The sequence below is a fragment of the Macrobrachium nipponense genome, chromosome 13 (assembly GCF_015104395.2).
Source record: "Macrobrachium nipponense isolate FS-2020 chromosome 13, ASM1510439v2, whole genome shotgun sequence".
Lineage (NCBI taxonomy): Eukaryota > Metazoa > Arthropoda > Malacostraca > Decapoda > Palaemonidae > Macrobrachium > Macrobrachium nipponense.
This window is the reverse complement of record NC_087206.1, coordinates 35,407,292-35,424,259: the sequence shown is the minus strand read 5'-3', so window position 1 is coordinate 35,424,259 and position 16,968 is coordinate 35,407,292. Positions and strand designations below refer to the sequence as shown.

The 16,968-nt window shown below is 45.0% G+C and overlaps 1 protein-coding gene and 1 long non-coding RNA gene across 5 annotated transcripts in view; one reads left to right on the top strand and one right to left on the bottom strand.

Annotated features, from left to right (window-relative positions):
- LOC135225738 (dolichol kinase-like) overlaps nucleotides 1–16,968 on the bottom strand; it is a 403,642-nt gene that overhangs the window by 251,704 nt on the left and 134,970 nt on the right. The gene's annotated exons all lie outside the window — the stretch shown is intronic.
- Nucleotides 2,566–16,968, top strand: part of LOC135225453 (uncharacterized) — a 35,781-nt gene continuing 21,378 nt past the window's right edge. Inside the window, exon 1 of the long non-coding RNA XR_010316968.1 lies at nucleotides 2,566–2,706. This is a non-coding gene — a long non-coding RNA (uncharacterized LOC135225453). The remainder of the gene's footprint in view (nucleotides 2,707–16,968) is intronic.

The following is a 16,968-nucleotide window of genomic DNA, read 5'->3' as shown; positions in this document are numbered from 1 at the left end:
GCTAGGGTAGGACACAATGTGTTTGTATATTTTGTAAATATTTTCAAGTAAATCCCTTTTGTTTATATTACACTGCATCATTGTAATTTTCTGTGATTACTATTTTTAAGTACTTTAAGATTACTAACGTTCTGTTATTTTACTGTTTAGTATAAGTTAGTTTAAGTACTTAGTTTGTATGCTGTAATTGATTTACTTATATTATATCCATCATTTTACAACTGCTTTTCATTTGTTCCTTTTTTCCCATCTTGTCTGTTTCTCTGGTACTCTTTCATAGGCCGACACGAGCTGAGCCCAGAAAAGGGATTTTGACGAAGGAAAAATCTATTTCTGGGTGATTGGCTCGTGTCGCCCTATGAAACCCACCCTTTATTGTTTTCCCCCCCATGCAGGACAAGATGTTTTTAGATTAAGGATGTCCGCTAGGGCGCTGCTGTCCGTGGCGTCCTCTAGTAGTAGTAGTAGCGGCTGCATCGCCCGTTGGTATCAGCTCTCTCTTAAGGGATTCTGTTTGGAAGTTCTAATTGGTGATTGTCTCGTGGTAGTGATTCCCACTCGCCCCTATTACCATACCGACACTTCTTTTAAGAGTGAGCGAGTCAGTTTTACTGACATTTTCTTAATTTTGTTTTTCTCTGGTAATTTTAGATTAATTTTACCTAGAAAGAAATGATATTAAGGAGTCCTTTCATAGGGCGACACGAGCCAATCACCCAGAAATAGATTTTTCCTTCGTCAAAATCCTTTTTTGACTTCGTGAAGCAATTAGGAAAGCGTACTCTGCCAAGGGCAGGAACAACACCAGAAGTGTTGGTTCCCCTTCCCTCACAATCCGCAGGAACCTGTCAGTTCCTCAAATACTGAAAGCTTGGGTGTGGTCTAATCAGACCACTTTTACATCTTCCTACCTTCGGATATAGCCCACAATCCCTTGGACACTTTTTCCTTGGTGGCTGCTCAACAAGTTGCCTAGCTTACCCAGCTCCTTTAACAGGACAAGGTCACATCTTGCGTTTGGTCGTTTGGTACGAATGTGGGATTGAGAGTGACTGGCTCTCCTTTCTCCCTCCCTTCATTCTACTGTCTTCCTTTGGGCAGAGAGTTTTATTGTTACATGCTGGAACTGCGGTTGATACAAGTAAGACTATTCCCAGAGCATCCATTCTATATTCTTTGAGTAGACTATAGAAGCATATATCCTCTCCTTTCCCTAGCAAAGGGGGAAAAGAGTCCCTGACATAAGAAAAACCCAATACTACTTGTATATGCCTTATTGTCTCCAACATTAAAGGCTTTTGTTGCTTTTTTCATATGGGGTTACATACACTTCCCTCATATGAAATGATTCAGAGGTCTGACCATTGATCAAGCAGCTCCTATACTCTGATCATTTGGTCAGAGGCTTGGTGCCCTTCCATGCTCTTTCGACCAGTAGGGAAACCCAGCTGAGGTGAACACCAGTCGGTTCATAGAGGCTCACTCAGATTCCTCCCACCAATCAGTGAGTCTTCCTAATGTAATGTAAAGGACCCAGGGTTTGCATATTGTGTAGGAACAAATCACAGTTTTTTAAAGTAAATTGTATTTTTCTTTAACTATACAAACCTGAGGTCCTTCACATATAGGCCCACCTATGCCACCCCTCAGTCTGATTCCTGGGCCTAAAGCAAATTGGAATGTTTATGTCCAATCAGGAGAGGACTCCTAACTACTGGACAGTAGTTAACTGCCTAACCGCCTTGTTTGAAAGTTCAACAGCGATGTCCAGTCTTTGCTGAAAGTAATTCCTAACGTAAAGGACCTCAGGTTTGTATTATTATGAAAAATACAATTTATACTTGAAAAAATTGTGATTTTATCTCTTTATTTTAGGTTCCTTGAGTTTCACATTGTATGGTATGTTGCTTTCTACGTACAGTACTGCACAGGTATTTTTCCTGTACTATTTGTTAGGACCTTTTAGTGACATATTTTTTGTTTTTTTGTTTAGGTACATTTTATGTGTTAGGTGTAATTTTTCAAACAAATTGTGTTTTTATGACATCTCCTTCACTCAGAATTTAGTCACTTATTGTCATGACTCGATTTTCTGAAGAGACAGGGTTGTCAGTTTTAGGAAAATTGATCTTTAGCATCATAGATTGTTCGAGTTTACAAAAGTTTGCTGTTTTTGATCACACCAGATTTCTGAATGGTTTTTTATGCCTGTAGAATTAGTATGTTGCCTCATAAAGGTGTAAGACATACAGTAAATTAAACCCAAGGAATCTTGGTATGGACTGGACATTGATCTCATAGAGATATACTGTGATCAGTTATAAGATCTGATTGTATATTGGTAAAAACAAACACACACAAAAGAAAATAAGTAAGGACTTCAAATCTTTTAACACAAGTTAGTCATAGGTTCTAGTTTATATCCAGTGACAAAATTTAGGCATAAGGTATTGTTTATATCTAATGATGATTAATTAATGATGACAATGACAGACATGTCATCTGCTTTTTCTTGTCAGAATTTCATGTCAGTTTCCTTTCTGCAGGTTAAAGATGATGTGTTAATAGGGCTGAAGGAAAAAATCAGGCTTTTTAAAGCAAGGTACCAAGTCTGAAGTTCGCTAGAGCATTAAACATTCCATATTTTAGCTTATGGGAGCCTGTGGATGCAGTTGATAGTTGATTCTGAAAGTGCTGAAATTACGGGTAAGTATGCCAATATCGTTGAAATTAGTGACCTAGTTAAACTCCTTAGTATCGATAATGATGTATGTATCCTGATATTTGATACAATAATGAAATACATCACACTTGGAGTAAATTCTGAACTTTTTCCAACAGTAATTGAATTGTATGTTTGCGTTTGGTGGCATGTATGCTTAAATGGTTTAGCATGAAATGTCGAGAGTTATAGAAATTCTTATATCAACAAGAAATGGTGTAATAATCAGAGATGCATGAAGAAATTTTCCCCTAAACATGGTTTGTTCTTTGAAATGTCAAAATTGTTGGAAAATATAACTTGAGAAACCATGAATGAATGCTGCTTAGATTTAGGTGCTCATACTGGCATTGACTAGAATAGGTTTGTCAAGATGTCTGTTCTAATAGATTAGTATTAGCAAATAAGAAGATTATGAGACCTGGTTACATCGTGGAGGTGGTCAAGATCAAATTCAGCATGGCGTTAAGTATAAACCTGAGCATAGAGTTTGATGAATGCTGGTGTTCAAGGGCACTGACTGCAACACAAGAGACTTCCAAGTCATCCCAGACTGCTCAGCTAAAACTGTTCCCAGTATTATTGACAAATTTACTTCTAGAAAACAAGATATCTGATTGTTGGAAGTTGTACAGTACCATATAAGAACATTATTTCAAGCATAACACTTTAAATAACTGTATAACATTTTGTACCATATAAGAACATTATTTCAAGCATAACACTTTAAATAACCTGTATAACAATTTTAAGCACAGTATTACCTTAAGTCAGGATGGCCTGAATAAACACACAAACTCCGTAAACAGTGGTAAGTTCTCAGAAGGGGAGTGCTATCTTGACAGCATATCAAATTGAAATTGGCCTTATGACAACTACTTTTCTTTGTGTTGTATTTGTTCAGAAGAGGTATATAAATGTGCCAAGTGTAAATTTTGGAATGTCACCCACTAAAGCCTGTAAAGCAATGAAGAACATTACCAAAAAAGGTTAAAACCCAATGATATCAATGTAAGTGATTTTGAATAAGGTAAAAAGGCAGTGTGTAGTTGGTCTTTTAGCTTTGTAAGGATAATTGTTCCTATTCGATATACAAACCCTCGGTCCTTTACATAAGGAATTACTTTCAGCATAAGCTGGAATTACAGCCGTTAATTCTTGAACAAGGTGGTTAGGCAGTAACTACCATCTGGTAGCAGGTAGGCTTGCCTGCCTTGGATGTAAACACTCCACTCGGCTTTCGGCTGTCTTCCGATGAAGATGCATGTTTGTGAGCTATTGGCTGTTTGGATTACAATTTTTCCCTCCCGGTGGGATCTTTAATTTATTATTTGTTCATGAAACTTACCATGTCAGATATATATAGTAAGCTGTATTTTTCCGAATCCGACAGAAATTTAAACACTTACGACACACGCAGTGGGAGTCAGGTGGTTAGTACCCATTCCCGCCGCTGGGAGGCTGGGTATCAGGAATCATTCCCATTTTCTATTCATAATTTTTCTGTCGCCGGTGCTGAAAACACCTGTTTGCAGCACCTCCGTCCAGATTTTGGAAACTTACTAGCTACTTGAGTATCCCTTTTGGTTTTTCTTTGGTATCTGAATTGGATCGGTGGCTTGGCACACGTTGACTTTGGATTGATTTGAATTTGGTATTGATTTTTCTTTGATCAGATGTCAGGGTCTAGTTCTGCTAGCGCTAGATTTTGTTCTATGTCAGAATGTAGAGGTAGGCTACTGAAAGCTTCAGTAGACCCACATTCTGTTTGTAAAGTTTGCAGGGGGAATGAATGTACGTTTGAAAGTCGTTGTAAGGAGTGTGAAAGATTAACAGAGTCGGAATGGAAGGCGTATGAAACCTATCTTAAGAAACTTGAGCGAGATAGGTTAAGGAGGTCTTCCTCCAGGAGTGTTTCAGGTAGGCAAGATTTTAATTATTCTCCTGCTAACCCTCCTTCTGTAGATTATGCTCCTACCCCTGTAGTGTTGCCTCCGGCCCCTGAAACAGTGTCGGTAGAAGGTAATACTTTATCGCTAATTCTTGAATCGATTCGTAACTTAGAATCAAAAGTGTTAGCTCTGGAGAGCAAAAGTGAAGAGAAGTGCAGTGAAAGTGCCCCTTGTGTAGTGGAGGGTGCGTCAGATCGGCCTCATTCCGCCTCTAGCCTAGACCTCTGCTTGACTCCCGATTACTGGGGAGGGAGAGCATGTCGAAAGTCGAAGGAGGGTTACGAGGAACCCCCACCGATCTGGCGTGCCTTCGGCAGCTTCTGACGCAAACCTATCCCAGACTGCCAAGGAGCGTGCGCGTGCACGTCTTCTAAAGGAGTGCTTTTCTTCTTCTGAAGCTTCCTCCCCGCGCAAGGGGTGGAGCTCTCATACCGCACTCACGTCCGCTGAAAAGACGGCTCGCGTTCGGGGACGCTTCACGTCCAAGTTGTTCTCCGGAACTTTGCTCGTCGCCTGATAGTGCGTTTGCTGCTTTTCCTCCGCAGAAGAAGCGTAAGGATTATTCGGAGGCGGAGTCTTTCCTAGATGTTTCTTTCGAGCGCCGCGGTCGCTCTAAGGTGCGTGAAGATGGCGGTTCCTGGGAGTAGGAAGAAGGCATCCCCTCGCCACTCGCCCTGCTCACAGATCAGCCCCTCCCCAGAAAAGGAGGCTTCACCTACAAGCAAGATTCTCCAGTCTCTTCAGCAGCAACTTCGAGATGTTTTTTCTTCGAGAGAGACTGTTCCACGTCGCCGTAAGAAGGATGACAATCTTCCTGTGAAGAGGTCGAGGCGTTCTCCCTCTCCCTCTCCTCGCTCGTCTCTCTCTCCGTTTGAGTCTCCCTCTAGAGTTCGTTCTGCTCCCCAGCAACTTTCTAGAGGAGGCGAGAAATTCGTTTCTCGCTCTCGTGAAGCGGTTGTTTCCGCTGCTACAAAACTTGTTGATAAGAAAGCGTTTGTTTCTTTAGATGCCGAGCGCGGCTTCTGTGAAAGTCAAACGCGCTTTAGTGAACGCCGAGCGTGACTCGGTCGCAAGTTTCGCGAGCGCCAGTGACGCTCAGCGCGTTTTAGTGGACGCTCGTCGCGCACCAGTGGACGCTCGGGCGCGCACCAGTGGACGCTCAGCGCGCGCCAGTGGACGCCAGGTGTACACCTGTTGCGGTCGAGCGCGCTTCAGTCGGCGCCAGTAGATTGCTTCGGACGCCAAGCGCGCGCCTACGGACGTCAGTTTTCCACTTCCGCAAGCGCAAGCGCAAGCGGGAACTCTTCCTGTTCGCCGCTCTTTCTCTTTTTGAGAAAGCTCGTGACTCTTCTTTACTTCCTCCGACTTCTCCAGTGTCTGAAGAGGAAATTAGTGACGCTTTCGTCGAAGTGGACGAAGAACAGCAGTTGGCTCCAGTTTCGAAGCCAGCCCCTCGAGGAAGAGCTCTTTCAGAGGCAAGACTCCCGCTCCTTCCAAGAGCAAGAAGTGAGAGGGAAGTCCTTCAGCCACCGTAGGAGCCAGGCTTCTACATTTCGCGAAGGCTTGGGAAGAGAGAGGTGCCGACGCTTGGTCTCTGGGCCATCGTCAAGAAGGGGTACAGAATTCCTTTCCTGATGTTACCCCCGCTGTCTTCGACACCAAAGGATTTGTCTCCTTCGTATCAGGGAGAAAAGCAGAAAGTGCTTCACGATCTACTAGATCAAATGATCGAGAAGCAGGCAGTGGAACAGGTCTTCGACCGGAGTTCTCCGGGTTTTACAACGTCTGTTCCTAGTGCCGAAGCAGTCAGGGGGGTGGCGCCCCGTTCTGGATGTCAGCAGTCTAAATCGCTTCGTTACCAAGCAGAAGTTCAAGTTTCTGGAGAGGGAGGCTTCAACCTTCCGGACTCACCAGTGGTAGCTTACACACTCCCCCTGAAACCCCCCCCCAAGAGGCGGCGCGAGCGCTAACCACGCCCCCTTGGGCGGTGCTATCAGAGACGAGCGGGTTGACTCAGCAAAAGTAGTCACAATTTTGAAGTTGACTTCGGCATAGAAGGTTCTCTTTTCCCTCCCGCTCTGCCCACTGCTAAAATATGAAGAGGCAAATTCTTTCCTATGTGGATGTTCATCGGCTGAGTGACGACTCTAGCGAAGAGGAGAATGTAGACCGTAACAAAAAACCAATGGAACAGTAAGACTAATCTTTGATATGAAGGTGCTTAACACCATGATAAGAAACCTTCCTTTACCATGCTTAAGGCCAATACAATATTTCCCTATCTACATCTAAACTCTTGGGCCTGCAAACTAGATTTAAAAGTATGCTTATTGGCACATTCCATTACATACAAGTTAGCCAGAAATTTCTAACCTTCAAGCTAGGTAAAAGGAAGTTCAAATGGACTGTGGTACCCTTTGGACTAAAGACAGCTCCTTATATATTTTTCAAAGATAATGTACACGGTGATCAGTATATTAGAACTACATACAACATCTTAATATTCAACTATCTTGATGACATTCTCATATTTAGCAAAAGATTATTTAAAATGTAAAAATCACATTCAGTTAGTCATTAGGATATTGTCAGACTTAGGATGGAATATCTCTTTTAAAAAATCTACAATTGAACCGGCTCAAAGAATTGAATTTTTAGGAGTGCGTTACAATATGATTAAGAAAACTATGAATCCCATTCAGAAAAACATAGAGAAGTGTATCAAATTGGCCAAAGCTTTCTCCAACTCTGTTAAATCTGACCTTCACTCCTATCAAGATGTTAATTGGAGCCTTAAATTTCAGTGCTTCCTATACAAGCTGGGAAGATTCCATCTTAAATATCTCCACAGATACCACAGTTATTTTAATTCAGGGTACAAAATCATTCCACACTCCTTCAAAAAATACCTAAAGCCATGGGAACTGAGACAAATGTACAGAGAGGTTAACATTCCAAAAACCACAAATAGATGCAGAACTTTTCACAGATGCTTCCAACCAGGGTTTGGGGAGGAGTATTAGTAATAGCGGGTAAATACTCTCAATAAATGGAACTTGGACACATGAAGAATCCTCCCTTCACATTAATGTAAGAGAGTTATTAGCGTGCTTCTATTCTATGGAACACTTCACTACAAGGTTATACAACAAAGTAGTCTTAATTCATGTAGATTCAAAGGTTACAAATTGTTGGCTAAGGAAGCAGGGTAGTATCAGAAACAAGGTAGCTCATGAACTTGTCAGGAAAATACTAAGTAACATGAAGGATCATAACATACAGATAAATTCCAGATGGATCAGGGGAGTAAGTAACACCATTGCAGACTCACTTTCCAGAGACCTGGGTTCAATCCACACAGAAACTTGCCTCAGTGACAGTCTATTCTCCTTAATCTGCACCGACGCTTCAATTTCAACCCGGAAATAGATCTGTTCTCAAATGGCTTCAATACTAAGTGCAAAAAGTTTTGTTCATCTCTTCCAAACCAAAAAGCCATCAGCAATAATGCACTTACGATTAGCTGGAAGGGACCAACACCTCTCTATGCCTTTCCACCAGGATTCTTACTACACAAAGTAGCTTTTAAAATCTATAAAGAATGCAATAATAACATGCTTTTCTGTACCATATCGCAGGGGACAGAACCATGGATTCCATTAGTGAGGTCAGTTTCGAAGCAGCACAAACTATATACTGTGAAGATAGAAGACTACCAGATAGTTCTCAAGGACTGTATCTCACCCTCAGCAAAGCTCCAATCAACTTTGATCGCCTTCAAAATTTAAAGGACCAGCTCCAAATGTCTTTCCTCCTGAGGTTTGCACCAAAATTGCTATCAGCTTGAGGGACAGCTCCATGCACAAGTATGAAAACCTGTATAACATTTTTAAAAGTTTCATTCATAAGGAGTATGGAAGCGACAACAAATTCCCCCTGTTAGCAATTATTTTATTTTTCAATCACCTTATAGACAAGGGACTGGCTTACAATACCCTGAAGAGCTACAGAGCAGCTTTAGGTCCTATATTGTCAGGATATTTCCCAGGTTACTGTCTTGCAGAAGACAAATATGTCAAAGCAATGATATCGGGGGTGAATAGAAGGAAGCCGAGCAACACTCACCAGTTCCCTGGCTGGGATCTAGACAAAGTAATTTCGTTTCTCAACACCACAAGAGATAACTCTACCTTACTACTGACACAGAAAACCTTATTTCTAGTAGCCTTAGCTTGCCCTTTAAGAGCAAATCAATTTAACAATCTCTGCATTTCCAGGAGCACCTTCACCCCAGAACACATTGTCCTACGGAACCACCCTTCCTTCATGGCCAAAAACCCAAAAGAACAACTACACACCAATAGAGATCAGCTTTAGAAAGCTTCCTAACAGACCAAAAATATGTCCAGTCAGACAATTGAACTTCTATTTGGAATACACAAGCAAAGTCTGTAGGGAAAGAAACATAGACAGGAAAGACCACATATGGCTAGATGAACACTTCAAGATAATGTCTTTACAAAAAATGAGACAACTTTTTAGGGAGTGCATTTTCAGAGCCGACCCAAATGCAACTAAACAGTCAACTAATTTCCACTCTATAAGGGTCAAGCTTCATCAAGACTGCTATATCAATGGTATATCTTTTACAAGAAATCATGTCCAGAATGAATTGGAGAAGCGACTCTGTCTTCAGCTTCTTACTATGCTCTCCTCGGCGTTACAGGGTGCTTTCGATGCTGTGGTCGCTGGACTTCATCTTCAAGCCCCTGAAGCATCGGCCTAGCTACCACTGGTGAGTCCGGAAGGTTGAAGCCTCCCTCTCCAGAACTGTAAGTTTACTTGTGAACGAAGGTTCTGGAGTGGGAGGTGAGACCTTCCGGACTCAAGGTCTGGGTCACCCTCCAACCCTTCCCCCGGGAGCCGAGGAGACCATGTAACTAGGAGAGGATATTCTAATCAAATTTCATAATCCAACAGAGTAGGTTATATATACAAGAATACATACATACAATCACTATTATTCCAGATAAACAAACTAACTGCAATCTTTCATTATTTATTTCAACCGAAACAGCACAAGAAGATTGACCTTACTAGTAAAAAGACCTTTGTGTTCAACAAATTTGCACCTTCACAGTAATTTCTTCATAACTTGAACAGCCTAAGGTAAGCTCAACCACTTCTGTGTTAGTTTTTGTGCTTTAACAACTTCAAAAATGTGACTACTTTTAGCTGAGTCAACCCGCTCGTCTCTGATAGCACCGCCCAAGGGGGCGTGGTTTAGCGCTCGACGCCGCCTCTGGGGTTGGGGGGGGTTTCAGGGGGAGTGTGTAAGCTACCACTGGTGAGTCCGGAAGGTCTCACCTCCCACTCCAGAACCTTCGTTCACAAGTAACTTACAGATGGGAGACACCTCAATCCGTGCTTGCAGCCTTAAGACCGGGGGATTGGATGGTCTCTTTAGACCTTCAGGACGCATACTTTCACGTCCCCATCCATCGCCGATCAAGGAAATACCTGCGGTTTTGTCCTGAAAGGGAAGATTTTCCAATTCAGGGCACTCTGCTTCGGTCTCAGCACGGCGCCGATGGTGTTCACCGTTCTTATGAAGAACGTTGCGAGGTGGCTCCATCTTGCGGAAATAAGGATCTCTCTATACCTAGACGACTGGCTTATTCGAGCCTCATCGCAAAGACCGGTGTCTGAAGGACCTTCACATGACTCTGTCGTTAGCGAGGTCCCTGGGACTTCTGGTGAATCTCGAAAAGTCGCATCTGACTCCTTCTCAATCCTTAGTCTGTCTGGGGTATTCAGATGGACTCAGTGGCTTTTCGGGCTTTTCCGTCCCAGGGGCGACAACTTCAATGCCTGGACAAAGTGTCGGCCTTTCTAGGGAAGGAACCATGCTCGGTGAGGGAATGGATGAGTCTGCTGGGGACCATTTCCTCACTGGAGAAGTTTGTTTCTCTGGGAAGGTTGCACCTCCGACCACTTCAGTTCTTCCTCTCAAGCAATTGGTCACGCAAACAGGATCTAGAAGAGGTCTTGTTTTTGACGGAAGAAGTGAAAAAGCATCTCAAATGGTGGTTGGATCCTAAGAAGCTTGCGGAAGGACTTTCGCTCAAGCTTCGGAACCCCGACCTAGTGTTGTTCTCCGACGCGTCCTCCACGGGTTGGGGAGCAACACTGGGAGGTAGAGAAGTGTCAGGCACCTGGAGAGGGGAACAGGTGTCCTGGCACATCATATAAAAGAACTTTCAGCGGTTTTACCTTGCTCTAAGTTCTTCCAAGAGGAAGTCTCCAACCAAAGAAAGTGGTTCAGATAAACTTCGGACAACACACAGCCTTGGCATACCTCAGGAAACAGGGGGAACTCACTCTCCTTCTCTGTTCGTCATCGCGAGGAATATCCTGATTTGGGCGAAGTCGCAAAAACGTCACGATTCTGACAAGATTTGTGTCAGGGCGTGGAAAACGTGCAAGCGGACCTTCTCAGATCGGCAAGGACAGCTTCTGCCGACGAATGGACCCTTCATCACGGAAGTATGGCCAGGCGCTATGGAAGCTGTGGGGACGTCCTCATGTGGACGTTTTCGCAACTTCCCGAACGAAGAGACTTCCGCTGTATTGCTCCCCAGTTCTGGACCCGGGGAGCAGTGGCATAGACGCCCTACTGTGGAATTGGTCGGGACTATATATTTACGCTTTTCCCCCATTCAAAATCCTCGGGGAAGTAATGAGGAAGTTCGCGTGCATCAGAAGGAGCGAAAGAATGACCCTCATCGCCCCCTTCTGGCCAGCGGTCGACTGGTTCACGGAGGTGATGTCCTTCCTAGTAGACTTTCCAAGGACTCTGCCCCTAAGGAAAGATCTACTCAGAACAGCCCCACTTCGAGAGGTACCACAAAAACCTCCCCGCTCTGAGTCTGACTGCGTTCAGACTATCAAGAAGTTGGCCAGAGCGAGGGGTTTTTCAAGACCTGTGGCAACGGCGATTGCCACCGCAAGGAGGCCCTCCTCAATCGCAGTTTACCAATCAAAGTGGGCTGTCTTTAGAAGTTGGTGCAGAAGGAAGGGCATTTCCTCCACCTCAACCTCTGTGAGCCAGATAGCAGATTTCCTTCTTCACCTTAGGAAAGAAGCGAAACTAGCCGTTCCCACGATTAAAGGCTACAGAAGCGTGCTTTCTGTGGTCTTCAGACATAGAGGATCGCTTAAGCGAATGATATAGACATTCATGATCTCATTAGATCATTTGAGACTGTGAAAGTTCTCCAACCTAAAGTACCATCGTGGAACTTAGACGTGGTACTGAAGTTTCTCATGTCGAGTCAGTTTGAACCGCTCCATTTAGCCTCGCTTAGGAATCTTACTAAGAAGACCATTTTCCTAACCACTCTGGCGACGGCGAAGAGGGTTAGCGAATTCAAGTCATAAGCAAGCATATTGGGTTCAAGGATCATAGTGCAGTTTGTTCCTTAAGTCCTACGTTCTTAGCAAGAACGAGAACCCTTCCAACCCTTGGCCGAGGACGTTCGAGATCAAAGGGTTGTCGGAGCTAGTGGGACCTGAAGCTGAGAGAGTCCTGTGTCCTGTCAGGGCTTCTCAAGTTTTATTTGCAGAGAACCAGAGCATGCAGAGGTTCTTTGGAGAACTTGTGGTGCTCTGTGAAAAAACCAGATCTTCCGATGTCGAAGAATGCACTGGCGTTCTTCTTAAGAAGTACGGTTAAGGAAGCCCATGAAAAGTGTAGTGAAAGTGACATGGAGCTTCTGAAAGTGAAAGCCCACGAGTTGAGGGCTATTGCTACTTCGGTGGCTTTTTCACAAAAATATGGCAATCAAAGATATTTTGGGCGCCACTTATTGGCGAAGCAATTCGGTGTTCGCTTCATTCACACTACCTGCAGGTGAAAGCAACATACGAAAATTGTTACTCGCTCGGACCATACGTCGCTGCAGACACTGTTTTGGGGGCAGGAGGTAGCGCTCATCCTATCCTGTAATGGTTTAGGGGAGTTTTTAACTTGTGTTATGGTTGTGGGGTGACCGCCTGCGGCGGATCTCCCTTCCATTAGCTTAGTCTATGTGGGATACTTTTGGTAGGCTACGCCAGGTGGTTTGGTTTTACTTCGTTGCCCTCATTTGTATGGTCAATGGTCTAGTCACGTCGTGGGCTCGCGCCCCTGTTGACAGATCATCTGGAGTGCACCAGCTTTATAGGTCCTCTACCTTGCTGGCAACTCTAGTAGCACAAGCAGACTTATGCGGCAGTAACCACGAAGTCAGCTATGCTAACAGGTAAGGAATCAAGATATCAATTATCTGCATATATATGTTTCCTAAAATCTTCTATTCTGTCTACTCCCACCACCAAAGGTGGGATTCAGCTATATATATATCTGACAGGTAAGTTTCATGAACAAAATGATATTGTAATGATACAATTAAGTTTGTTCATACTTACCTGGCAGATATATATAATCAAGTACCCACCCACCTCCCCTCAGGAGACAGTGGAAATAAAAAATTATGAATAGAAAATGGGAATGATTCCTGATACCCGCCTCCCAGCGGCGGGAATGGGTACTAACATTGACTCCACTGCGTGGTGTCGTAAGTGTTTAAATTTCTGTCGGATTCGAAAATACAGCTATATATATATCTGCCAGGTAAGTATGAACAAACTTAATTGTATCATTACAATATAATTTTTAAATAAATATGTATATACATACTGTGTTTGATATTAACAATTAATTGACTTTAATAATTAATATGCAAACCCACTTTGTTCATACACAAAAAAAACGTTCGGTCTTAATATTAGGATAATATCTAGTGCCTAGCTGGATCCGGTTAAATCGCAGATGAAAGCAAGGAATCTTGTGACTCTGGCACGTGTGCGTTATATTGGGGTGAAGAGTGGTCAAGGACCACGCATCTACACCAGTCTTTTCTTAACCGCCTGGGCGAAAGTTGTGGTTGACCTCTCTCGGCCTTTACCTGGTTCATTGCCCATTTCGGGCTTGTGTTTTTAATGTGTGTGGGTGTGTGCTGCTCCATCTCGGCCTTTGTCAACATGTGTGGCCTGGAACTCCACGTCACTTGTAGTAGGTGTCACTCTAACGTTTGTACAATAACGAATCCTGCACGGAATGCCATACGTGACCTAGAGAGCAGTGGAAGTTATTATATAGTTAGAGGGAGCATCGTAGGGTTTCTACTCTCCCTTCGTGGAGGGTCTTCTCTTCCCAATGCTTCGTCTCCTGCTGCTGTCATACTCTATAGTGTTGTGCCTTTGTCCCCTTCCTTTTCTTCCATGATTCATCGTTGGAAGTATCGGGAGGCCCTCAGGCTGATTTATGTAATGTCTCCCCTTCTTCTTCGGGAGTTAATTTGATTCCCGAGAGAGAGAGGAGCTTTTCATCATATCTTTTATTTCAGAGTCAGAGCGTCCAAAATGGCAGCGCTCTGGGGATGCTTGGACGATTGCTGCTTCTTTGAGTCAGAGGGAAGCCGTGGCGTCAGCCCGCTAGTGACATCATGGGGTAGGTCATTTTGTATCCCTCCGCCAGTGGCGTCTGCTTCCCATTCAGATCGAGGGAAGCCGTGACGTCATCGCTGCTTATGACGTCACTTTCATCGATGACGTCACTCCCAGTTGTCTCCACTGTGCTGCCTCGCTCATCTGTGTCATCATTGTTTGCTGCCATGACATCATCTTTGCCATCCAATTCGCTGCAACCCCCTTCCAGGTTGTCGGACCCTTCTCTTGCTGATCTGTTTGATGTTTTATGCCAGGCGGTTTCTTAAGAGATTGGACTCAGTTTTAGAAGATAAGTTGGCTGCCATGTCGGATGGGCGGACAGGAAGCAAGCGTGTTGTATTGCCCCCGCCTCCTGCGAAGAGATTGTGTAAAGAACCCAGTGCTGTCTTTGTCTCGTTCTCCCCCATCTTCGCCGCATTGGCGTATCAAGCGTTGGAAGCAGGACTTTGCCCCTCTCTTCGTCTGCGAGTGAGGAGCAGCACGCCCGTGTTCCTGAGTGTTTGTGTTACAGAGAGTGTTATTGAGTCTTCCCCCTGTGCGACCTGCAGTGGGGCTGCTTCTTCTCTGCATCAAATCGCGAGCATGTTGCAACCGCTCCCTCATTCGTGCACATGTTGCAGGTGCTCCCACTTCTCCTTCCCCAGGGCGTTATTCGTCGCTGGAAGGATCTCAAGGCGCTTGTCAAGATTGCCTGCCCCTTTCCCTGGTACTTCCAAGAGTTCGACTCCGAGGTTCTCATTCTATCTCGAGTGTTGGGGATTCCTCACTGACACACGTTCGTACATCTGCCACGCCCGAGCCCGTTCGTGACCATGTTAGAGAGTCAAGCTGCTACCCTGCCTCTCACAAGGTATAGGGGTTGGAGAGTGCTTCCTCTCTTGCCAGTTTGCTGCAGTCCGGATACAAGGTGTTTTCATATATGGTTCACCTCAGTGTTAATTTATGGGCTAACCTTCTCCTGATTAAAAGAGACGCAGCTTTATCTAGGGTGGAAAGATCGATTGACCCTAAGTCCTTGCAAGGCATTAAGGAATGGAGATCTGTTGGAGTCTCAATGTTCTGGTTCCTTCGGACTGAGCTGGAGATGCGATAGAACGGCGCCGGCGCTGACACCAAGGACCAGGTTAGTGCACGTGTCTGTGTCTAAGTCAGAGTCTCGTCCTCGGAGACATCTGGCACCTCATCTTCCCCCTGCCCAGCAGCAGTCACGAAGATCGTTGCCTAGGGGGCCGTCGAGGAGTTTGGTTCTGGCGGGCCTCCCCGTTTTGTCCCAGCCTAGGTCAGGCCGAGAAGGGCCCCCAGGGGCAGAGGTAAAAGGGGTTGTCAGTAGGTTAGGCACCTCTCCACTCTCCCGTGCCACAGGTGGGGGAATGCCTGGCGGGCCATTGGGCCAAGTGGCAGAGTTATGGGGTGGAGGAGTGAGTGGCAGATGTCCTTCGGTGGGGTATCTACTGCCATTCGACTACTTTCCTCCTCTCTTGGACAAACCGCCTCAAGTTGCACCCATGCTCAGGGGATCCATTTGCTGAGGTACCTCGACGATTGGTTGGTCTTGACAGGTTCCAGGGAAAAGCTGCTGCAGGACAGAGATCGTCTGCTTCGGTTTTGTCTGGAACTGGGCATCGTGGTTTAACCAGGAAAGGTCAAACCTCGTACTTAGTCAAAGGATTCTCTTCGTGGGCATGGTCATCGATATGGCGGTTGCAAGAGTTTTCCCGTCAAATCAGAGGTTGGAGAAGTTGCAAATGGTGTCGGAACCACATCAGTCAGCTCATCAGTGGCAGGTTCCTCTGGGAGTTTTGTCTTCCCTGGAGAAGCTGGATCCCTCATGTGCATCTTCATCTTTGGTTACTACAATGGAGACTGGGGGAATTCTGGTCTCCAGCAGGGGTACTCACCCTGTTAAAGGTTCCTCTGTCTCTGGAAGTGAGAGAAGACCTTTGTTGGTGGTTGGACGACCGAAATCTTTTGAAGGGTGTCCCTCTGCTCTCTTTCCACTGTACTTCCTTCTGTTTTCAGACGCCTCCCTCGCAAGTTAGGGAGCTCATTTAGGCGGATTCCTCATTGCCTCAGGCATTTGGAGTTTGGAGGACAAACAGCGGCATATCAACATCTTGGAGTTGAAGGCAGCCTTCCTGGGTCTGAAGGAGTTTTTAGGAGAAAGTAGAGGGTCATTCTGTCATCTTGACCATCGAGGTTCACCAGTGGGCGGTCAGCCATTCAGTAGAGCTCTCAAGATATCCCAGGCAAATGGAATGTGGTTACAGACAAACTCAGTCACCGGGATCAGGTCCTAGGCACAGAGTGGTCCCTTCATCAGGTAGTAGCAAACAAGCTCTTCCAGGTTTAGGGGAAGACCCATGCTGGACCTTTTTGCAACTTTGGTTCAACAGGAAACTGGAGATATTCTGTTCAGTGGTTCCAGACCCTTTAGCTGTTAGTGGAGGACATGTTCCAACATCCATGGGACAACCTGGAGGTGTATGTTTTCCCTCCGTTTTGTTTGATCCGTCAAGTTCTGAACAGGATGATGAGTTCACAGGACCTCAGAATGACTTTGGTAGCCCCTCTGTGGCCTCAGGCGGAATAGTTTCCAGATCTGCTGTCGTCGTTGTCGGAGGTTCCAAGGGAAGGGAAAATTACCCCTTGGCGGCATACTCCTTTGTCAGCCGCATGCAGAAGGTTCCACCAGTTCAGTCAGTCAGAATCCCTTCTCTTCACGGTTGGAGGCTATCAAGTATC